At 36.4% G+C, this 25,247-nt stretch overlaps 1 pseudogene; it reads left to right on the top strand.

The window, feature by feature from the left end:
* The first annotated feature begins 1,089 nt into the window (after nucleotides 1-1,089).
* Nucleotides 1,090-25,247, top strand: part of LOC132518173 (small ribosomal subunit protein eS21-like) — a 58,335-nt pseudogene continuing 34,177 nt past the window's right edge.

Here is a 25,247-nt window from a genome sequence, read left to right as displayed (position 1 = left end):
TGTGCACTGGTGTCGCATTGAATCTCAGAGACAGAGTTTTGAGTGAAGTAGAAAAGAATAGCTTTATTGCTTTGCCAGGCAAAGGGAGACACAGGGAGCTCATGCCCTTCAAAACTGCGTGTCCCCACCTGGGAGGATTTGGTGAGGAGTTTTATAGCAATGGTTCAAGGGTGGGGTTGCTGATAACAATCAGAATGTGTGCAGGGCCTGCACTCCTTTAATCTGGCCTCAGGTAGTCTCCTAATGAGCTTTCCTGGTTCCTTTAATCTGGCCTCAGGTGGTCTTCTTTGGGATGAAGAATGCTAACAACTTCCATTTGCTGGGGGGGGGTTTAGTTCTGTAAAGAGCTCAAAGATATTGTTATGTATATCCCTTGAGGTGGAACCAGGACCCTGCCCCAAGGCTGCTCTATTGTTTCCTGGCTGCTCCTCCCTTATCTCTTCTTTCCCTCCCTTCCCTGATTAACGACTGTTTGAAAGGCTTCCGTACCCAGGAGCCCCACTGGGTGCTTCTTGGTTTCAGTAGGGAGGGGGAATTGGGCTCTAGCAGCCACAGAGGGGAAACTCACCTGACCAAGTTGCCAATTATTTGCTGCGCGTTAATTTGGACGTCTGGTGGTCGTCTTGGTGGATCTTCTTGAGTCCAGAGAGATAGAGTGATAGAGGAGAAGGAGAAAGATCAAGGGGAGAAAAGCCTTGGCCTCAGTGGACTCCTTCATGGTTGGAAATTGTATTTCCACCAGGTCCCAAGGACAGGGTCAGCTGCCATCCGAGTTTAATTTGGATCTGCACGGCCTGGGGGATACCCCCTGCCACCCTTAATTGGGGATCATCATAACACAGTAAGTGGACTGAGATTGTGCCCTGTGGGTCTTGGAAAGCAAACAAAGCAGAGATTGAGAGGAAGCAAGTTCTCATGAGAGAGAGAGAGTGAAGTCAGGTGAGACATGCAGTTTACCTTGGCAGCAATCTGAGTCACAGCACCAAATATGTCACTGGCAGAACGGTGATTTCCTCACTTCTTGTACTCTCGAGAGAAAAATTCAGATGAGAGGCATAGAGCAGTTTTAAGTAGCAAGAGGTTTATTAAGCAAAGCGAAAGTATGCTCCTGAGAAAGGATGAGAGTGGGCTGTCTGGAAACAAGAAGCAGCCCCGCAATGGGGTAAGTTTGGGTTTTTTAGAGTGGTTGTCCCTCCCTGTGTCCTGCATCATTTGACTGACAAGTTGATCGACAGCTTTCGGTTATATAGCTTTTCTAATGTGCATCTTCTTACCTATAAACGCCCAAGTGTAACCCGAGCGGGGTGGGGCGGGGAGGAGGGAACCACAATGCTAATTTATTACAAATATGGCGTAATGAACCCCGGTTACTTTGAGTCACCTTTTAGGTCTTGGTGCGCCTGTGCTAACCTGTACTGCGGTTTTGTCCTGCTTGGCCCTGCTGTGGCTGGAAACCTAGCTGTGGTCCTTGGTCACAAGAGGGAGGATCTCTGGGTGTGTTCTGGTCACCAGTGTCCTGGTGGGGGAGGGAAAGATGACCCTGTCCAGGATGGGGGGGGACCCACTCATGACTGACCAGCTACCTAACAGTAATACTTCTATTGGAATTTGAAATACAATTTTTTGAAACTTTGCTTTAAATAGTGGGAGGCTCCAGCCAGAGCCAAAATCAGTTTCAACCAATGACTTTTATTTCTGCTAAGTAAGTTATCTAAAATTTCTTTGAATAAAGGAAAGTGTAAACAACAGATGTGGTAGGCAGTTTTTTAAATGCATGTTTTTTACATGTTCTGCTATTATTTTATTAGCCCTGTATGTCAAACTCCTTTGGACTCCACAAAGTATTCTCCCAGAATTTTTTGTAGCTATATATAATGTTTTAGCAATGGAATCATGGTTTATTAAATGATTTTGGTAAATAATTACTCTATGAATCATTAAAATTGACTGTTAGCACTAACTTTTAGCTGAGTTCCAGGCAGATTTAGATAAGAAATGTTTGACTATGTACTCATTTAGAGTGCAGTCAATAATAAAGTATACAACTTCCAGTTTGATGTGTTCAAAGCTTGGTTTCATAGGAAACCAAGATATTTGTTTGCTAAAAATACTATTGCAGTAATCAAAAGTTTGATCTGCAAACATAAAGGCTTTAGAAGTTAAAGTGAATTTTCCTCTCTAGGGCAGGGTTCATCAGGCTCTGATCCTCATATGTTTTTGTTTTGTTTTGTTTTGTTTTGTTTTGTTTTTGCGGTACGCGGGCCTCTCACTGTGTGGCCTCTCCTGTTGCAGAGCACAGGCTCCGGACGCACAGGCTCAGCGGCCATGGCTCACAGGCCCAGCCGCTCCACGGCATGTGGGATCTTCCCGGACCGGGGCACGAACCCATGTCCCCTGCATCGGCAGGCGGACTCTCAACCACTGCGCCACCAGGGAAGCCCCTCATAATGTTTTATAAAGAACCAAATGGCAAATATTTTCAGCTTTGAGAGCTGTATGGTTTTGGTCACAACTACACAACTCTACTACTGTAGTGTGAAAACAGCCATAGACAAGACATAAATGACTGAGCATGTCTATGTTTCAATAAAACTTTATTTATAAAATCAGGTTATAGACTGTGTTGACTGAAAAAAAAATGCACAGCTTAAAAGTTGAGAGTTATGTTTTATTCGGAGGACATTCTTAGGACTTCAAGCCCAGGAGGCAGCATCTCAAGTAACCCTGAGAAAACTTCTCCCAGGAGATGAGGGGGGAAGCCAGGATATATAGGAGTTTTGCAACAAAGGACAGATAGTCTGAACGTCAAAAGATTATTGTTAATTAAAGAAAGTCGGATATTTCAAGTTAAGGAATTTAGCACTTTTCTATGTATGGGAAGATGCAAGAGTCCCAGGCTCACCGAAATCATTCCTTTGATATGCACCCCAGATATCTGGGGCCAATATCCTGTGTTTTCACATCCTGAGTTTCCTCAAGCTGCACCCTTGGGGGTGGCTGCAGTCTGATGACTAGTAGATGGCAGGTATACTTTGTTTCCTTCCTGAGTTCCCTTGGGGCTCACCATCATGGGTGGCTGCAATTGCGTATGACTGTGACGTCCTGTGTTTACTGATATGGCAGGCAATATTTTATTTCTCACCTGTATTTGGCCAGTGAGCTATAGATTCTGTCAGGGAGGAAGAAATCTTCTTCTACCCTTCTAGGTTCTTCTATGCTGTCCTATGAATTTAATTGACTTGAGACAAGATTAACAGGAGAAAATCAAACAAAAGTTTAATGAGATGTATGCATAGGAGAAACCCAGGAAAACTGAATAACTTATCAAAATGGCAGAAACCTGCACATTATATACCATCTTTAGCTAAAGACAGAAAAGGATTTGTCATGTAGAGGTTTGGGACTTCAAATGGGAGGAAGGCAACTGACATGAAGATGAAAAGGCAAATGTTTGGTAAACAACTGTTTGCTGGGCCATGCAGAGACAATGGGACACAGAGTGGACTCTGATCTTTAGGCCTCGCTTAGAGTTGCCCCCCCACCACCTCTATAGCCCGTGTTCTTTGCAGATATCTCTGGTGATAGCTCAATTCCCTTTATCCAGATTCTTTAGGCAGCTAAGAGAGAGGTAAAAGGAATGACTTCCTGAGTTTTCTGTTTCTTGATTGTTTCAGCTTAAATTAATCCGCATGCCAAAGAGACGTTTTAGGGTGGCAAATTTTGCTCCCCTACAATTGCCAACCCCTAGTTTAAATTATTCTTGTATTTGCATTCAAGCCCCCATTCTCCAGAACCTAGTATAATACTTCAAAGGACATAATTAAGGTTTGTTGAATGAAGAAATGAATTGTTAAAATAGAATGATGAACGGGGCTTCCCTGGTGGTGCAGTGTTTGAGAGTCTGCCTGCCAATGCAGGGGACACGGGTTCGTGCCCCGGTCCGGGAAGACCCCACATGCCGCCGAGTGGCTGGGGCCGTGAGCCATGGCCACTGAGCCTGCGCATCCGGAGCCTGTGCTCCGCAACGGGAGAGGCCACAACAGTGAGAGGCCCGTGTACCAAAAAAAAAAAAAAAAAAAAAAAAGAACAATGAAATAAATATACAAATTCATTTACAAGTTTAACAAGTATATATTCAGTATCAGACACAGGACACAATTCTAGGCTCTAGAGGTACCACAGTAGACTAAACAGGTCAAAAAATAAAATCCCTGCCCTTACAGAAATTACATTCCAGAGGAGCAAGAGACAACACACAAGATAAATAAAAAAGTGTGTGGTATGTCAGAGGTAAATAGCAAGTAATAAAGAAATAAAGAAGGCATGGGGAATAGGGCTTGATAGAATTGCCATTTTAGATTAGGTAGGGAGGGAAAGCTACCTGTAAAGGATACATTTGAGTAAAAGCCAGAAGGAAGTGGGAGAAACATGTTCCAAAAATAAGGAAGAGTAAATGCAAAGGATCTTAAAACTGTATTCGTATTTAAAGGTGTCAGTTCTTCTATATTTTCTTTATATTTTTAACAAAGCACTTTTTCCAAATAAGATATTATTAACATGTAATGAAATGCACCCATTTTAAGTGTGATGAAGGTAGTTAATGATGTCATGGGATCCGTTAGTTCTTGAGTGTTTAGTCCCTCAAAAATAAATACTATCCTAAAATAGCCAAAGAATCTATTCAGAAAAGTAAAGCGTAATCCAAATAAATGAAAAGAGAATTTCTTTTTTTTTTTTTTTTTTTGCGGTACGCGGGCCTCTCACTGTTGTGGCCTCTCCTGTTGTGGAGCACAGGCTCCGGATGCGCAGGCTCAGCGGCCATGGCTCACGGGCCTAGCCGCTCCGCAGCATGTGGGATCTTCCCGGACCGGGGCACGAACCCGCGTCCCCTGCATCGGCAGGCGGACTCTCAACCACTGTGCCACCAGGGAAGCCCGAAAAGAGAATTTCTTACACACATTTTATACTGGGTAACTATTTAGTATGATGGGGTTCAAGTCAGGCTACCCCAGGATGTGCCACTTTGTCATGTGGATTATTTTGAGCTGAAGACAGCCAAGGCCTAACAGACTCAAGAAGAGCTTTTCACCTCCCATTCAACTGCCTAAAAGAATTTAGACAGAGGGCCTGCTCCGGGAATAGGGCTGTCACCAGAGGATAATTACAAAGAGAATGGGCTAGGTATAGGAAGATGGGGGGAGCTCTGCAGGGCCTGTTTCTTCAAGGTCCTCTCTGTCCTCAGTGTCTCTACATGGCATGACAAAAATTTGTTGGCTAAACATCTGCTCTTCCCACCTTCCTGTGAACTCTGTTGTTTGCCTTTGAAGCCCCAGACCCCTACCCTTTTCTTCTTAGCTCAGGATGGCAAATAAGCTTCAATTGCCTGACTGTCTTTGAGCTTCTCATGTCTATGTGAGGCTACCGTAGGTACAAAATTAAATTTGTTTTTCTCCTGTTAATCTCTCTTATGTCAATTTAATTATTAGACCAGCCAAAAGAACCTTGAAGGGCAGAGGAAAAATTTTCTTCTGCTGCAGTAAGAACATCAGTTTGATACAATTTATTGGCTCAGTGACTAAAAAATGACTTGTCTAGTTTCCATTTTTTAGGTCATCTAGTGATTGCCATTATAATTCTCATAATATGCTTAATCCTTGATTTCTTGAGGTAATCTTTTAGACAACTGTGTTGTTATGTATACAGTAGACCTCCCTCTTCACGTATCTAGTGAGCACTTGAAATGTGTCTGATGATGTACTCTAAGTGCCAAATTCACATTAGATTTCAAAGATTTAGAGAAAAAAATGTGAAATAATTTATTCATAACTTTTATATTGATCATATGGTAATATTTTGGATATATTGGGCTAAATAAAATATATCACTAAAATCAATTTTATCAGTTTCTTTTTCCTTTTTAATGTGGCTACTAGAAAATTTAAATTTATAGCGTTAGCTATCACCTCCATCAACTTACATATTATCTTTTTGTGTGTGTGTGTGGTGAAAACATTTTATTTTCATTTTACCAGTGAAGAAGCTATGGCTTAAAGAGGCGAAATAACATGGATAGCAAACAATAGATTTTAAACATCTACCCATTTCAGTAAGTTTAGGAAGTATAACATTTAACCTCTATACTATTTTCCTTCAATATGAGGGGGAAATGCTAAAGACAAGGTGGGGAAGAAACCTCAGTACTCAGGAAAACATACCTCAAGCATGTTATTGATCATTAAAGTGAAGTATCCAATCTGATGATTTGAAAGAACATATCTTCTTATGTTATTATTATGTGTTTGAATAGATATGTTTCATTGCTTACAGTACTCAGTGTGGTATAACTCACTAACCCCTGTTGTTAGAGGGCAGCAGCAAATTGTCAATGAGTCAAATAATTCGTGCTTGTCAGGAATTGAGAGAATGTGCTACATAAACCATCACAGATATTGTAATCATGGGTAAAACTTTAAAAGGAAACATTTTAATATTTTCCTCCGAGTTGATTACTGTTAAACACGTGTATAAAATGTGTATAACTGTACACTAAGATAAAATTGCTGTGTTTCCAGTTATTTCTTCCTTTTTAGTACTTTTTGATCTTTCTATTTTTACTTTTCATCCCTACTCATATTTTGAGTAAGATGACATTTTCATATCTCAATCACTGCTTCCTTTATGCTATTTCTGATCTGTTTTGCTTTTCTTCACATACTTATGTGTATAAGTAAGCTGACACTGCCATTTTTTAAGCTATTGCTTTTTTTTTCTTGTCCTGTGCATCTGCTTTACTTTTCAATTAACAGTCACAGAAATCCAGAGGAAAGTAATAATAATTTGGAAGACAGTGTGAAACATGGAAACGTGGAGAATTATGTATTTTCATCCCACATCCTTCCAAAATATATTTAAGGTGACTTTCAGAAGTACATAGAAGAAGATGAAGAGCAACAATGTGTCAGAAGAAACTATGGAAAATGCACATGAGAGGGAAACAGATGGAAAATAGGAGAGGGAGGGCAAAAAATGTAGACCATTAAATTAAGAAGTGCAGAAGAAAGGGTATGGGGAATAGGCAATATTTAAGGAAATGCCTGATAATTTCTTAGAATTGATGGAAATGTCAGTATGCAAATTCAGAGGCGAAAATATCCAAAGCAAAGCAAATAAAAAGAAATCCACACCTAGAAATATAGTAGTGAAGTTGCTGAAAGCAAAAAATGAAGAGAAAAATCTCATAATCAGCCATAAAAATAAGATGAATTGTCTTCAAAAGTTTAAATGTAACATTAAAAGCTGATTTCTCAACAGGTAGAGTGAAAGTCAAAAGATAATGTAATTTCATCTACAGTATAATAACTGAGGTAGCCAACAGAAGATCCACACTATAGGAAATTATAAAATATAAAAAAGATGTGCTTCAAGCAGAAGGAAAATAATTCCAGATTAAGTCAGAAATGAGCAAAGAATGAAGAACAAACACTGTGGTACAGATGTAAGAAAATACAAATAATATTGGTAATATAAAATTATAACTGTAATGTATCATGGTGCTTAAATACCTTGATGATACAGAGAGAATTAATGTTAGCATATAAGGGAACGAGTGGGACAAATGAAGTTAAAGGATTCTAAGGTCATTGTATTATCCAGAATGAAGGTAAAGTAATTGATAAAAAGTGGCATTAATAAGTTACCTGTAAATATTTTTATTTGCGGAGCAAAATTATTGAAAGAAAGAAAATAGAATACATAATTTACAAACTAGGAAGCAAAATAATAATAATAAAATCCAAAAGAAGGAAATAAAAGCAAAAAGAAAGAGAATAGATAGAATATAAAGAAAGCAAAAAATATAATGGTAAATTCATACCCAAATATATCAGTTAGTACACTTAGTGTAAATGAATGAAATATTTGAGTTATGAGACAAACATGTCAGGCTGGATTAAAAAACCAAAAAATATATATGCTACTTACCTTAGATACATACAACTCGTAAAAATACAGATATCTTAAAAGTATGGAAAATGACTAATTATAACAAAAAAGCTACATAGCTATCTTAATACTTCATAAAAAAAGACTTTAAGAGAAAATAATTATTAGAGTTAAAAAATCCTTTATAATACTAAAAGATTCAATTTACCAGACAGATAAAGTTATATTAAATCTATATGCAGTCAATGACATAGCCTCAAAATATGTAAAACCAAGATTGAGAATTCTACAAGGAGACTCGAAGAGAAATACTGAAATCCACAATCATTATGGGAGGTTTTGACACAATTCTCTCAGTATATGGGAGGAAAAAAAAAAAAAGGAAAACAAACAAAAAGTCAGTAAGTAAGCTTAAGGAATATTTAAACAACATATTTAACAAATTTCCTTAAGTGAATACACATTAGAAAACTCATCCACCAATTGCACATTACACTTTCTTTTTTCTTTTTTTGGTGGTACGCGGGCCTCTCACTGTTCTGGCCTCACCCCGTTGCGGAGCACAGGCTCCGGACGCGCAGGCTCAGCGGCCATGGCTCACGGGCCCAGCCGCTCTGCGGCATGTGGGGTCTTCCCGGACCGGGGCACGAACCCGTGTCCCCTGCATCGGCAGGTGGACTCTCAACCACTGCGCCACCAGGGAAGCCCTACACTTTCTTTTAAAGCACAAAACTTACACAGAAAAGTCCACATACATTTAAAAGACTTAAATCATATAGAATATGTTCTGTGAAGTTAAAATAGAAATCAGTAACAAAATGGTAACTAAAACATCACCTTATATTTAAAAATTAGAAAATCTCTTCTAATTCATAGATTCAATTTAAAAATCCACAGAATAATAAAAACATTTTAATTTAATATAAGAATATTATATATCAACACTTGTAGGTTTTTACTAAAACATCACTTAGAATGATAACCATAGCTTTACATGTATGAGTTAGAAGAAAAGAGACTGAAACTTAATGAGCAATGCCTTCATGTGAGGAAATTAGAAAAAGAATTTAAAAATAAAACCAAAGAGTTTTGTAATGGTGGAGGAGCTTGTATGGGGCTAATCCTAACACAGATAATAATTATAAGCTATAGACAAAATTTAAAAGGTATGTATTGATGCCACTGGAGTGTGATTAAAATCGAGTATGACCCTTGAAAGAAGGTAATTATTCTGGGTGAGATTCTAAAATACATGACTTTTTGACTTAGGGCACAAGGTAGTTAAGAACACAGGCCGTTTATTAGCTTGACAAGTCAGAGGATGGACATCAGGGCTACTAGAGTGGCTGGAAAGAGAGAGGGGAATTTTGGGGAAGAAGAGATCCACAGGTTGTGCAGCCCAAAATTAGGTATATAAACTCAATGAGAATTCTTAAGTGATCCCTGAAGTGCATAGACACAGTAGAGGCTCATGCAGCCCAGACTAAAATAAATAAAGACAACAGCTGAGCAGTGATTTTTAGTTGATGTGGACGTAGGGCACAGAGTTTGGAGCTTAAGACAGCCAAGTTAACTGCTTGCCAAAACAAAACTCTGCAATTTTCAAAAACAAAAAGAATGAGTCCAAAATGTATCCTCTACAACATCCAATATATAATAAAAAACTACAAATCATATGTATAAACACAAAAATATGAACCACAGTCAAAAGAAAAAGTAGTCAAAAGAAACTGATCCTGCTGGAATTAGTAGACAAGAACGTTAAAACATTTATCAAAAGTATGTTCAAGGAAATAAGGAAAAATATGTCTATAATTATTGAACAGATAGAGAATTTCAGCAGAGAAAACTCCACTAAAGGACCAACATTCTGGATCTAAAGTTACAATACAAAAATGAAAACTTTATGGAATGAGCTTAAAAAAATATTGGAAACAAAAGAAATGCCCAATAAATTTGAAAATAGAGCAATAGAAATTATCCAAACTGGAAAACAGAAGAAAAAGTATTGTGCCAAAAATAAACCAGGCCTCAGGGACCTATGGGAAGTTAAAAAGCTGTCTAACATAAATGTAACTGGAGTCCTAAAAGAAGAAAAGAAATAGAAAATGAAACAGAAAAAATATTAAACAAATAATGAACTTACATATATAATGAACTCAGCTCATCTCAAGCAGGATAAATATAAAGAAAATCATGCACATCATAGTCAAACTGTTGAAGAGAAAGAAAAAAGAGAAAATCTTGAAAGCATACACAGGAAAGCAATACATTAAATACAGGAGAAGATTGATATAAGTGACAGATAACTTCTGACCAGAAACAGTAGACGTCAGAAAAAAATGGGACTTCTTTAAAATGTACAAGAAAAAAAGTGTGAACCCTGAAACTATATCGAGTGAAAATATTCTTCAAAAATGAAAAGAAAAGACATTTTCAGATAAACAAAAACTGAGAGACTTTGACATCAGTAGATATACACTACAAAGATTGCTAAGGGAATTTTTTAAGACTGAGGGAAACCAGATAGAAACTTGAAAGATAAAAAAAGCAACAGAAGTATTAAATATGTGGAGCAATGTAAATTATTATATATTCTTTCTTAATCTGCTTAATCTTCTTAATCTGTTTAAAAGATATGAGCATTTAAAGCATTGTATATTAGGGATGGTATAGGTAATATATATATCATAAATACAACATATTTTATGTTAGCTAGCAAAGGAATAGGAGAGAGAATAAAGAAAAATTTGTTTATATATATGCAATTATATTCATCCTGACATAAGAAATATTCATAACATCTCAAGTCCTCATTATTGTAATTTCGGTTGGTTATAGTTTATTGTCTTGTGAGAGGTGACCCAAGCTTTCATCCCTGAAGGGTTGTTCCATTAGCATTCATGCCTGTAATGGGTGTTTTAATTTTCCCTTAATTTGCAGCACAAAATATGGAAGTATTAAGAGTAGATCCAGAGAATTTCTGCATTCCAGACACAGTTTCTCCTGCCCTTGTTGTGTGATAGCAACCTATCATCATTTCTGCAGTCAGGATCAATTACCCTAGCCAGTAAATAACCCCTTCTTGACCCGTTGGTTCATTAACAAGAGTATTCTAAATCCACCAGGTGGCAATATCATCTCCTAGTTTAATGGAATCAATATTACCTTTCTTGGTAGAAGAAACATTATGTCTTTGTGAATTAAGACCTCTAAACAAGCAGAGTCTAGAGCTGTGAGGACAGGAAACCACTCCCGTGTCTAGTCTCAACTCTAAGCCTCTTAAATCCTGGCCATGAGAGAAAAAGGACAAAAATGGTCATCGATTCAGAAAATATACTCTATTATGGAGGACATTACTACAGCCCCTCAAGTGTTTCCTCCAAGCTGGTACCACAGTTCAGTTTTTAAGATATCTCACTGTTGACACAGGTCATCTGTTTAGAGTGACAAGGAACATGATAAATTTCCTAAGCATGAGCTGATTGCCATATTTCAATTGCTGAAATACGAGTTCCATGGTTAGAAACAATTCTGTGTGGAATAACATGACAGTAAAGAAGACATTCTGTGGGATGATGGTTGGTTGTTTTGGCAGAAGTAATATGGTCAGGGAAGGCAAATCCTTTTCAGAGTAAATATCTACTCCACTGAGAACAAAGTGTTGTCCTTTTAGTGATGGAAATGGTCTGATGTAATTAATCTGCTACTGGTTCCCCTGGTGAATCATGCCATATCAAGAGTTCATTGTTGCTTTCTGTTATTGGGAGATTAGGGACTCAGCAGTGGCTATAGCCAAATCAGCCTTAGTGAGTAGGAAATAATTTGATGAGCCCATACATAACTTCTGAGCATGCTTGCATGGCCAATTTATTCATCAGCCAGTTATCAAGTACAGGGGTAGCTGGGGAATGAGACTGATTTATACCCACAGAAAAGATTATCTTGTCCACCTGATTATTAAGATGCAGCTTTGTTCAGATTACTGTTTGGTGAGCATTCAGAAATATCTTCACAGTCTGTACACACTTGGAAAGTTTCTTCCACGTAGCATTTCCTCAGGTCTCCTTTTCATCATTTATCTAGTCATGCTCCTCTCAAGTCTAATCTCCCAGCCAAACCATCAGTCCTTGCTCATGAATTATTATAAAAGTATAATTCTGGTCATCTCTCCTGTCAGATGAAATGAACAGTCAGAATGTTGTCCACTGCGAGAATTTTCTTTTAGCACTCTCAGGGACATCCACGAAAGAGGCTATATGCCTTAACTGTCCATAATGCAGAACACTAAAAGGATAATAAGAAAAGAGTATAAACAACTTTCTACCAATATATTTGAAAACTTAGATGAACTGGACAAATTTCTTGAGAAACTCAACTACCAAACCTGACAGAATATGAAATATACAATCTGAATAGTTCTGTATCTATTAAATAAATTGAATCCAGTGGAGAAAAAAAAAAAGAAATTGAATTCAAAACCAATAACCTTACTCAGAAGTAGCCTCCAGACTCCTAGTTTTTCTGGTGAATTCTATCATATAATAATAATCTTATACAAATATTAAAGAAGAAATAATAATAGTCTTATACAAACTCTCAAAAAATAGAGGAGGCCACAAGACATCCACATTTGCTTTTATAATATATACAATTGACCCTTGAAAAATGCAGGATTTAGGGGCAACGACCCCCCACACTGTTGAAAATTCAAGCATAACTTTTGACTCTCCCAAAACATAAATGCTAACAGCCTACTGTTGACTGAAAGCCTACTGATAACATAAACTGTCGGTTAACACATATTTTGTATGTTATATGTAGTATATACTGTATTCTTTCAATAAAGTAAGCTAGAGAAAAATGTTATTGAGAAAATATATTTACAGTATTAAACTGTGTTTATTGATACTATAAGTTTATTTACATCATCTGTTTACAGGATGAATCATCTGTCAGTACCTATATCAATATTGTCTTAAATGATACAAAGCACTGTAGATTTTATATTGTATTAGTAGTACTAGACATCAAAAGTGAAAAGATAATGTGAAAAAGGAATCCATATTTATAGGTATAATGATTCATGCATTGATAATGAAGAAGCAGCAGTACGATTGCTTTATGGTAAGCTAGTGTAATCCATACTAGTGTTTCATGATGGTATAGCCTATACACTAATGACTAAATCACTATCAAATTTTTATGACATACATTATTACAACCATATTCATAGTTCAGTACTGGAAAAATTGTTACATTAAAAAAATCCGCTTACCTGTGATGATATACAGTTTCTCCAATCATGAGAGGGAGAGGCATACTGTATGGTAATTCATTTTTAAAAGCAAATTTATAAAACAGTAAGAAAACTAACACATTGTTAATTTTATATTAACTATCACTCACCTTATGCCTATGTAAGGATAGGCTATCCACTTCAATACAAGTCTTGCACATGATGTTCTACATGATGAATACTTAGGCAATGATGCTGCTGACACAAAAACATGTCATGCAGTCTTGCTGTACAGTTATTAGATTTTCACATAAAGACACACACATATACAACAAATATATTTATTAACTGTATGGCATGATGACTATTTACTATTTTTTGAGTGGAAGTGGATCATAATAAAGGTCTTTATCCTCACTGTCTTCACGTTGAGTAGGCTGAGGAGAGGAAAGAGGAGGGGTTCGTCTTGCTGTCTCAGGGATGGCAGAGGCGGAAGAGGTGGAGGAGGGGAAAGAGGAGGCGGGAGATGCAGACACACTCAGTGTAACTTTATGGAAGTACATCATAATTTCTGTCTGACGTTACTGCTTTTTCATTTCTCTAAAAATGTTTCTATACGGTACTAATTCTTCTTCAACCATTTCCTTTAGTTTCAGTGCCCATATCAAAGAAGGGTCCATGTTGTAAAAGAAGTCAAAAGCAGTCTTGAATTTCCAGAACCCTTCTGCCAGATTATGTCAATTTGTTTTCTGACACTGCCTCTTCTATATCTTCTTCCTCCTTGTCTGGCAGTGGTTTGGAAGCACGCATGTCCGTTAAGTCGCCTTCTGTTAATTCCTCTGTTGTGATCTCCTTTAGCTTTTGAATTTCTCTAAGATCCATATCCTGAAACCCTTCCCCCCGGCCTTTTTTTTTTTTTTTTTTTTTTTGCCGTATCCACAATCTCTTTCATAATTTCCTTGGTTGGCTCTGTTGTAAATCCTGTGAAGTCATGCACAATATCTGGACACAGTTTTCTCCAGCAGGAATTTATTGTTTTGGGCTTGATGGCTTTCACAGCTTTTTCTATAAAAAATATGACATCTTCAATGGTGTAATCCTTCCAGACTTTCACAACATTCTCTCTATCAGAGTTCTCTTCCACAGCATTGACAATCCTTTCCATAGAGTACCATGTGTAATGAGCCTTAAAGATCTTTATGACCCCGTGTTCTAGAGGCTGAATTAGAGACATTGTGTTTGGGGACAGAAAGACCACTTCAGAGCCTTCAGTGTTGAACTCACAGTGTTCTGGGTGGCCAGGGGCATTGCCCCAAATCCAAAGAACTTTAAAAGGCAGTCCCTTACTGGCAAGGTACTTCCTGACTTCAAGAACAAAGGATTGGTTGAACCAATTCAGAAAAAGCGTTCTCATTGTCCAGGCCTTCTTGTTGTACAACTAAAAGACTGGCAGCTGGTGTTTATCTTTTACCTTCAAGGCTTGAAAGTTAGCAGCTTTAGAGATAAGAGCAGTCCTGATCATAAACCCAACTGCATTTGCACAAAACACAGTCTTAATCTATCCCTTCCTGCCTTAAATCCTGGTACTCACTTCTTCTCCTTACTAATAAATGTCTTTTGTGACATTTGTTTTTTTCCAAAATAGGGCAGATTTGTCTTCATTAAAAACCTATTCAGGCAGATATTCTTCTTCCTCAATGGCTTTCTTAATAACATCTGGGAATTCTTCTCCTGTTATCTTTATATTTGTTAAACCAAACTTCTTTCTAAAATTATAAAACCAGCCTTTGCTGGTATTAAATTCTCTAGCTTTAGATCTTTCACCTTCCTTTTGTTTTGAGTTGTCGTGTAATGACTTCACTTTTTGTTGAATCATATTATAGTCTATAGGTATGCCTTTCTTTTAGCAATCCTGCTCTCACATAAAAGCTGCATTTTCAATATGAGATAAGAAGGTATTTCACAAAAAAATGCAAGGCTTTCCTGCCTCTTGGTGTACCTGCAGTGATGGATTCGCAAATTTCCTTTTCTTTTTTCTGCATTGGTTCTTAGGCTGGATTCATTTATCTTGAAATAGCTGGCAACTGCAGCTGCAGACCTCAAGCTACAGTACATATCAAGTAATTCAACTTTCTCTTGTAATGTCACGACTCTTTCTGCTTCTTAGGAGTACTTCCAGCATCATTAGTGGCAATTCATATGGGTCCCAAGGTGTTATTCAAGGTTTACAGTGTTGCACTAAACACAATGAAAAATATGCAAGAACTGTGAGAGATCACTTTTTACTGCCACACACAATTTATTGGAGAGACGAACTGCTCACTTTGATGATTAGCATCACATGGTGTTTTAAGCAGATACTCATAACACTTGAGTTCATAGCAATAACAACAGGAGGTGGCTATGAAATTATTACAGTAGTACAGTATATACTACAGTTAATTTTATTAAGTTATGATTTAGTACTGCATCTTTATGGTTTTTTTACATGTCTATTGTGAAAGACCTTGTGTATGGTCTGTGTTTGTGTGCATAAGTTTTGATACATTTTAACTTTTATAATAGATCTGTGCATATTTTATGGTAATAAATGATGGACTAGTATCTACATATATTTTATGTACTCATGACATACATAACTTTTTCTTAATTTTTTTATGTTTCTATGGTATGTGGTTCGTCTGTGAGTTTTTTTCAAATTATGCAAAACAAAAAATTCCCCAATATATTTATTGAGAAAAATCCATGTATAAGTGGAGCAATGCAGTTCAAACCCATGTTATTCAAGAGTCAGCTGTATGTGTGTGTGTGAAACAACCACAAACTTTACAGAAAAGAGAAAAAGAGAATTTTTTTCCTGAATTATTTCAGAATAAAATGCAGATCTCATGCCTCTTCACACTTCATGCTTCTGACCTAGAATGTTGGAGGTTAAAGGAGACCCCATGCTGGCAGAGTAATTCACATTGAAATTTTGACCCTGAAGTAGGGCTGCTTTTACATAGTGGGAATAGGGAAGTGTATGTTTTGCGGCTACATAATCCACAAAATTATCCACAGAATTCTTCTTCATACCTGTCTGGTTTTGATGGTAAATGGACAAGTGCAGTAGCCATAACCTGAGAAGGGTATCATGACTGGAAACTTAGACATCTCAATTAATAAGGTGGATAAGGTGAACAGAAACTTTCAGATGGCTCAAAGAAACAACATTTGAAACTGAAGTGAGGTAAATGTAACTAATGAAAGTAAGTGCTATTTCTCTCGAATAATATGCAAATGAAAATACTTGATCCAAGAATTACTACAAACAGGAAAAAATACCTCAACTGAAATGTTTTGCTAAATTTACAAATGGAAGAACCATCCTCTTAAAAGAATCAGGGATATACCTCATTAAAAATTATCATCAGGGAGAACGTCCATGCTCTGGAGCTTAGTATTGGCCATAGGTGATTTGGTCTGAATATCCGCGGATCTAAATCATACTCTAATTTGTATATTCTTAAGCACTTAAATACGGTCAGATTAAATTGTTCTAATCAGACAATTTTTAAAGCAGTGGTTTAATGACTTTGTGCTTAAACCTTTAATTCCAGATGTATTAGGGTAAGTTATCAATTCCTTAACATCAGTAATGGAAAAGATTTGTCAAGTTTTTTTTTTTCATATGGCATTTTATTCCTTGCATCACTGTGAGATTTATGCCAACTTAACTGATTTATTACATGTGTTAATTCTCTAGACACGGAATTGTTGGAAAGTTTTCCCACATACAGTAACAGGTTTTAGATTCTATTAAATAGCTTATGATTTCCGCATGACAATAATTTATGTTATTTGGCGTTATCAAGCTAGTTGACCATAAGAAAATCAAAGGATTCATGTACTACAAGTTTAGACTACTAGTAATATATAACATCACCATGCTGGCAAGATGATAGGATGCTTCTTCTGAAGGAAACTTTAAATAGAGTTCTAATGCTATATTGTGTCTGACAGTCTGATATCATTGGAACCTCTTCACAGTTCAATTTCCATCTCATCTGATTTTTGTTATGAGACATAATTATTAAAAACCATGTCCTGATGAGTATTATAGGAAAACAATCTAGAATCCCAAAACTGTCACTGCATGTCACTGCAACAATTCTTTGTCTAGACAGTTAAGACATGTCATAAATTGTTTAGTAAATTTACAGCTATTTATGTGAGGCAGTTAAGTCCAGCGCTAAACTCTTTACTCTTTCATGGTCAGAAGAGAAATGGTTAGAATGCAATCTTAGAACCTTGAATGTAGGTGTAAATTGTGATGTCTCTGGAAATTATTTCATATGAAGGGTGTGGAAGAAGCTCAATCTGATAAAATAAGGAATTAAATGATTCCTTAGTGGCATATTAGTTTACAGGCTACTCAATTTTTTCACAAAAGAAATCCACTTTAATGATGCAAACTATGCACATAATGACAGAATGTCACAATTCAAATAAAAATCTTCAAATTAGTTTTTTAAAATAAATATTATCTAAGTATCGTTACTTCTTATACTTGTAGCTCTAAGCTACATGCTGAGAGGCATAAGAAAAAAAATCTTTTGTCTTCAGGACATTCATATTTCAACAGGCACATGTCACTTAAAATTTATCTAATTCAAAAAGGAGCTTACTATCTAGACAAACAAATCTGCTGTCTCTCTAACTGTCCCACTTCTGTCAATAACAACCATGCTCAAATCTCAGCAATTCCTTTCTATGTTTAGTTACGTAATATATTTCTCTATTTCCTCCTGCAAACCCTCTATCCCTCCCTTTCTAGCCCAACCAAAGCCTTTAAATTATCACACTTTTGATAGGATTCTCATTCTTGGACTTCTTGTCCTCATTTTTTGCTTAGTTAACCAAATGAATTATCTTAAACGTTTTATTTCACCTTCTTAATCCCTTGTTTTGACCGCCTCTGACTTGCCTATAATATTAGATCCAGAATCTCAGTGTCTGCTCATCACCTCACCTCTACACCATCCCAAACTCTCCCTAGGCTTCTCATTGTTCCTTATACTCACTCAGATATTTTACTCATTCTGGTCCCAAGATCTCAAATTCCATCTCCAGGTCTCTACAACTATGTACCCACCCTCTAAAGCACAACTCAAGCTTCATTTCTCTTCTTTCTGACCTTAGCAGTCCTTATTGATTTTGCTCTTCCCTGGAGCTAAATCATTTAGATTATCTCTCTATGTCTGGAAAACCATGTAAATAAAGTACTTAATACTTATTTAATTGAGTAATACCCAGTACCTATACACAAGTAGTTTAGAATCTGTAAGTTTTAAAGTAAAGCACCAATTTTTCATCATTCCCAGAAAAAGACTGGATTTCAATTTATGGCCACTTTTAGAAAGATAACTTGAAAGAATACTAATGCTCAGAGTGGGATCAGTATAATTCACAGCCTTAACTTTTTGTATGAAATGGAAATATTGAGGTTTGAACCTAAATAGTCCAACAAACTCACCTTATCTTAAATTTCACTTTCCTTTTCCACAATGTATTCTTTGCAGTAGTTTTTCTCATTCTGCCCAAACTGAAGTGACAGCTAAATGGAAAAATAAGATGAGGCATTTTGGAGCAATTTTAAAAAACCTTGTATTTCCCAGCCTGGATTGTGATCAATGTAATGAATGGTCAGTGACTGCCTACACAATACCCATAGTCCATCTCAGAATTCATAAGCACTGTATCATGATCATCAACTTTATTTTCAACACTTGAATATCAGTTAGACCCCAAAACGGTATTTAAATCTTGATTTAGAACTGTAATATTTAATGGGCTGAAAATTTAATAGCATCATCATCATCATTGCCATCATGATAGTCAGCTAATATTTACTGTGTGCTCCTCACCATATTCCAGGTATTGTTTTAAGTGCTTATTTGATTAATTCATGCAATCATCACAATAGCCCTAGGACTCAGGTATTATTATTATATTATACCCATTTTAAAGATGAGGATACTGAGGTAGGACGATGTTAAGTAATTTGCCTAAGGACACACAGCTAGTAATGGCAAAGTTGGGGTTCAGAATCAGGCAATTTAGTGTATGGATTCAGGAATTTTAATAACTTTAGCAGAACTCACAAAAATATACTTATTTCTTTAGTAAAAATCATCATTGGTTTCTAATTCTATTATATTAATTATTACTTATCATAGTCTTTGTCTCTTAATACTAGTTTTTGCCTTTGTCTTACTTGGGAAAAGTTGGAGCCAGACACTTGTCTTACATGGCAAATTGGGTTGCCCAAGTTGCTTAAAGATATTATATTTTTGTTGGGGGAAAAGCTGTAATTAATGTTTAAAATTAGGTTGATTATGGCAGAAGGAAAGTAGTAACCATTTATAGAACTTTTATGTTACCATGGACAAATAAGTTAAACTTTCTGACACTATAGTGATGTGGGCTGAATTTCCTAACCTACGTCAAAATTTATCTATTGAAGTTACTTCATTCCCGTATTATTCTTATAGATCAATTATGTCTGATAGCTCTTTGAAAGGGTCCAAATAACTGGAAGATTAACTAATAGTTTCAATAAAATCAAATAAATCTGACTGGTATTCAGAAAAAAATTCCAAATGACTTTTCTGCCATAATCAGGTAAAGGAATGCATTTTATACTGCTTCCTGTTAAGCATTCATATGTTCAAATTTGGCTCCATTCTACATTCCTGTAAGGAATTGAATGGAATGTGAGCTATTTAATGTGAGTCACTTGGTGGTTTCATTTTTTAATTTGGACTCGTTTGCCCAAATTACAATGGAATCTAGTAAAGGCATAGAAGGGCATAGCATTTTGATATGACCTGAAGGTCATAAAAATACAAAAATCATAGTTGATGAACATAGAGCTACTTACTCATGCTACTTTTTATTTGTAAAGATAAGAGCAAAACCCCAAAATGATAAGCTAGATTGGGTGTCTTTTATGATCCCGCTTGCCTTACTACCATAATATAGTATCAAATGATATTGAGTTTTAGAATTTAAATGGCACTTCAGAATTTTCCTAATAGATCTAGTTTAAATGACAAATAATAAAATAAGCAACCACAAGCAAATATTTTTGTAGAAAAATTAAGTTTCTGTGTCCTTGAAAAGACATTGGTTTGGATTCCAGTTCTCCATGACAGACGGAGCACACACATTTATTGATCCTCCCTCCTGAATCCCACTGCAGTGAACATGAAAATGCACCGAAGGAAACACATCCACAGTAGAATTAACAGGAAGTGTAGGACAGCAGTAGATTAGACTAGAGAGTCTGAAGGCCTAAGGCAAATGAAGTAGGTGTTCCTTATATGAGCAGAAATGAAAACCAATCTGTATCCTAGAGGGACCACAAAGAATCAGCAGGTGTGAGGATTAGGATTGTGTTGTGGGACAGTGAAAATTGAGGTTATTATTTCAAAAACTATATCCTGAACTGCAATATCCTGCATGTAGTCCACCACTCCCATCCTTGTAGACATATAGAGAGGGCAGTTGTGGCAGTAAATAGAGTGGACATAACAGATGTACAGTTTAAAGGGGGCTAGGGTTTCTAATGTGAGACCTAGACTATTTTGGTATGAAATATTTTATTTCGGCATGAAAGTGAATGAGATTTGCCAAGAAACAGCTGCTCTAAATTGTCCAGGTTATTGAGCTATTATCTCTTGGCTTCAAATCGACCCATCTGCACTCTGTTTTGTGGTACTGGAACTGGTATTGCAAACTACGTTTCTCCTTTGTTGGCTTATTTCCTGTTAGGCTCTGCCAATAGGGGGCATTAAGTGGAGACTGTAGAAGGATTTCTGGTGGCATCATCCCAGCAGCGCTTCACCCGGACTGCAGCAGTTTTTTCCAGTAGTAGCTGTCAGTTTTAGTTTGCAGTTTTTCTAACACTCAGAGAAATCAACTTTATTGTGTCCCCTCAGACTTCAACACCAGCTGTGCTAAATCCCCTCCTCAGACATTTTGGGTTTTGGTGTCACACAGCCTTCCTCTGAGCTTCTAAAGCACCAGAACAAGCTGAGGAGTGCCTCCTCCTCTGAATCCCAGCTCCCAGCAATTTCTTCTGAGCTCTCGAGGCACCTGTACTAACCAAGCAATGCTCCTTCCTCAGACATGTAAGCCTCAGTGCCACAGGATCTGCCCTGCACGTATCTAAGTTGTAATAATTCCAACTTCTTCTTTTTCTTCCCCCAACGCTTAGGTGTCATAACTGCTTACTGTAGTTATTACCTTTGTGATAAGTCAGTATTCTCAATTTGCGTTTTTAGTTCTATAATATCTGGTTAATAATTCTTTATATTAAATAATCTTTCTTAAAATAAGTGGGGCTGTTTTTACCTCCTGATTGTATCCTGACTGGCACAGAAATAAACCCCACCTACAAAACATTCAAAGCCAGTGCTCCCAATCAGGCAGGAGGCTGGCTGTCAAAGCAGACAGATTGATTTGTAGAGGAAACAAAATTAATAAACCCAGTCCTTCATTTATTAACAAAACAGAAAAATAAGGGCCATGAGTCATTTGGAAAAAAATATATAGCAAAAAATAGAAAGTCCAATATGCACAGATAGATTAAGTGACACTGTAGAAAGTAGAGATATATTGAGAAGCAGAAGAGAACTTGTAGATAATTATACCTCGCACTCTCTAAATGATGTGAATAGACATTGCAACCGTATTTTTAAAAGCTGATACAAAAAGGAGAAGCTTCAAATAAAGGGTTCTTAAAGATGAAAACTACAATGAGTGTAATTTTTAAAAAGTAATCAATACTTAAAATACACTTATCTAAATTTTAGAGCCTCACAGAATTTCAGAACACTATAGATAAAAAAGGGACCATCCTAAAACCACCCAGAGCCTAAAACAAATCGCCCCAAAAGTAATGAGATTTGGACTTCACATCAGCCTTATGAATGTTAGGGGGAAAAAAAAGGGAAATGTCTTCAAAGAGGAAAGAAAAGAAAAGGAACATAGAATTTTCAACTTAACCAAACTGTCAATAGGTTGTCAAAGTAAAAGCCTTTTTCAGATGTCAGAAAATTTTCTACAATTCACTCTTTTGAAACAGACAAACAATTCACTCTTTTTGAAACAAACCCCACAATGCTTAAGTATTATTGAATTAAAATGAAAAAAGGAACTCAAGAAAAAAGGAAGAAATGAGATCTAAGTAGAAATAGACTTAAATTAGAATAAAAAGCAAAAGAAAATCTAGAAAGTTTGTTATATAGCAAACTAAGGGAGCCATCCCAGAGTTCTAAGGAAGTCACACAGTACCAAGAAAAATAAAGAGAAGAAAATGGACCCCATCACCCACATCTTGTGAATAAGCAGCTGAATGATCTTAGTAGTAAGGTGAAGTCCTAAATTTGTCAACAAGAGAAAAGGAATTCAAAGAAAATACAAGGTATACTCAAAACTACCCAAGGAAAATGCGATCTCAGTATGAAGCAAATTTAAGGGTGGCCTGATTTTGAGTGTTTGATGACATGTAAAAAGAAAGAATCAGTTGACCAAAGACCTACAACTTTCTCCTCAAGGTGCACAGGATTAGTACTTTGCACATTAAATATCTAATCACATACTTGCTTCTTAAGTTACTGCTTTGTAAATTTTAGAATCAGCCTAGACAAGCCCAGAAGATGTAAATACAGTGTATCTATAGAATATAATATAAATTTTAAAATCCTATAAAATGTAAAAGTAATGCTAGTTTTGGTGACAGTTGGGAGGTTCAAGGTGAAGGGGAAAAGATGAAGGAAGTTTACATAATTGTCATTCTCTTAAACATTGTAAATTTAAGAGCTACTCTAAAGCTGAGGATGAAGAAATATGGATCTAGCATAGCAATGAAAATTATATAAGATACCAATAAAAGATTTACTATTACTGAATAAGTGAGGACAGAGACATTTAGCTGTTCACCAAAATCTATGCTTCCCCTTCCACAGAGTTATCTTGGGGAAGCAGCTTTCAGGCTAGGACTATATCTCCTTGCTCGTGTCTTCTTCCTCTTGGTGTGGCTGTACCACTAGCACTTGCCAGTGTCATGAGATCATAAGTAATGTGTATGTTCCTTCCAGGCCAAGGGTTTTGAGAACTGAGTGTGGCTTTTTCACACTCTTTTTCCTTTCTCCTGGTTACATGCAGAGGACAGTGAAGATCTCTGGGATGATAGAACCACAAGACTGAAGGGACGCCACACAAATGGAGGGAAACTGCCTCACACTGGAATGTTGTAGCAAAAAATGTTAACTTCTAATTTACCATGCCATTGAATAAAATAATAATAATAAAATAGGAGTAGAAAAAGTTAAGTGAAAAACTAAATGAGCTAAAATATTTCATCATTCCTAATGGAAAGTCATAAGGTATTGTCAAAAGTTGATAAATCCAGTAACGGAGGCATAAATACATAGGGTAGAATTTTGATGGCAGTCACCAGAAAAAAAAAAAAGATTAAAAGTGGACACCTCTGGAGAGCAGCAGGACTGAAGACTGAAAATGTGGCAGGAGAAAAAGGAGGACTTTTTTTTTGTTTTAACATCTTTATTGGAGTATAATTGCTTTACAGTGGTGTGTTAGTTTCTGCTTTATAACAAAGTGAATCACTTATATATACACATATGTTCCCATATCTCTTTCCTCTTACGTCTCCCTCCCTCCCAGCCTCCCTATCCCACCCCTCTAGTTGGTCACAAAGCACCGAGCTGATCTCCCTGTGCTATGCGTCTGCTTCCCACTAGCTATCTATTTGACATTTGGTAGTGTATATATGTCCATGCCTCTCTCTCGCTTTGTCACAGCTTACCCTTCCCCCTCCCCATATCCTCAAGTCCATTCTTTAGTAGGTCTGTGTCTTTATTCCCATCTTGCCCCTAGGTTCTTCATGACCTTTTTTTTTTCTTAGATTCCATATATATGTGTTAGCATACGGTATTTGTTTTTCTCTTTCTGACTTACTTCACTCTGTATGACAGAATCTAGGTCCATCCACCTCGCTACAAATAACTCAATTTCATTTCTTTTTATGGCTGAGTAATATTCCATTGTATGTATGTGCCACATCTTCTTTATCCATTCATCTGTTGATGGACACTTAGGTTGCTTCCATGTCCTGGCTATTGTAAATAAAGGAGGACTTTTATTGTTTTGTGTCCAACTACACCTCTGTCATTTACTACATGTGTAATTTAGAAAAATTATTTAATCTCTATTATAGTTTTCTTTTGTATAATATGGAAAATATAGTAACTACCTCATAGCTCTCCAAAATATATTATGTTCTAAGCACATACAGAATAAAATAAACTCAGTCAGGTTAGAAAAAGATATATTTCAAAAGTCTAAGCCACAGTAATGGTCCATATGATGAATCACATTTTATAGCTGTATAATATGCATGTATTATAGATACATATGTACAAATCTATGTGTAATCATAAAAAGTCATTTATATTCATATACCTCTATATACTTGTCACTGTACTTTAATAATCTTACTCTATTTCCAAAGGTGCTTTGTATAAGTAGAGTTCTTTTGATTTCTATTTTACCAAAAAAATCATTGAATCTTAAAGGGGAGGCTTGTTACTTATCTTAAAGTCATGTTATTATTAGTTATATTATTAATTAATAATAGTAGAAACAATATTGGAATCATGATTTCTTGACTCTTAATTCAGCACTTTTTCCATAATGTTTGTACTCTACTATTATTAGTAGTAGTTATGATTTTAGTTTGGTTTTGCCTGAAAGGTAAATGACATAATTGAAACTATGAAAATGGATGAGACTGCCCAGGGAGAATGTATTACATGCAAAAAGAAGGAAGGCTTGAGTGATGATTCTCAGGAAGACCAACATTTAAGGGAAAGGTAGACAGCATACAAATGGAGAAGAAATGACCAAATAAATAGGAAGCAAACCAGAAGAGTGAGTGCAATGTCACAGAAGACAAAGGATGGTAATATTTCATTAAAAAAATAAAGTGGTCTAAAGGGTT

This window comes from Lagenorhynchus albirostris, chromosome 3 (assembly GCF_949774975.1).
Source record: "Lagenorhynchus albirostris chromosome 3, mLagAlb1.1, whole genome shotgun sequence".
In the NCBI taxonomy this organism is placed as follows: domain Eukaryota; kingdom Metazoa; phylum Chordata; class Mammalia; order Artiodactyla; family Delphinidae; genus Lagenorhynchus; species Lagenorhynchus albirostris.
This window is presented reverse-complemented; position numbering and strand designations above follow the sequence as displayed.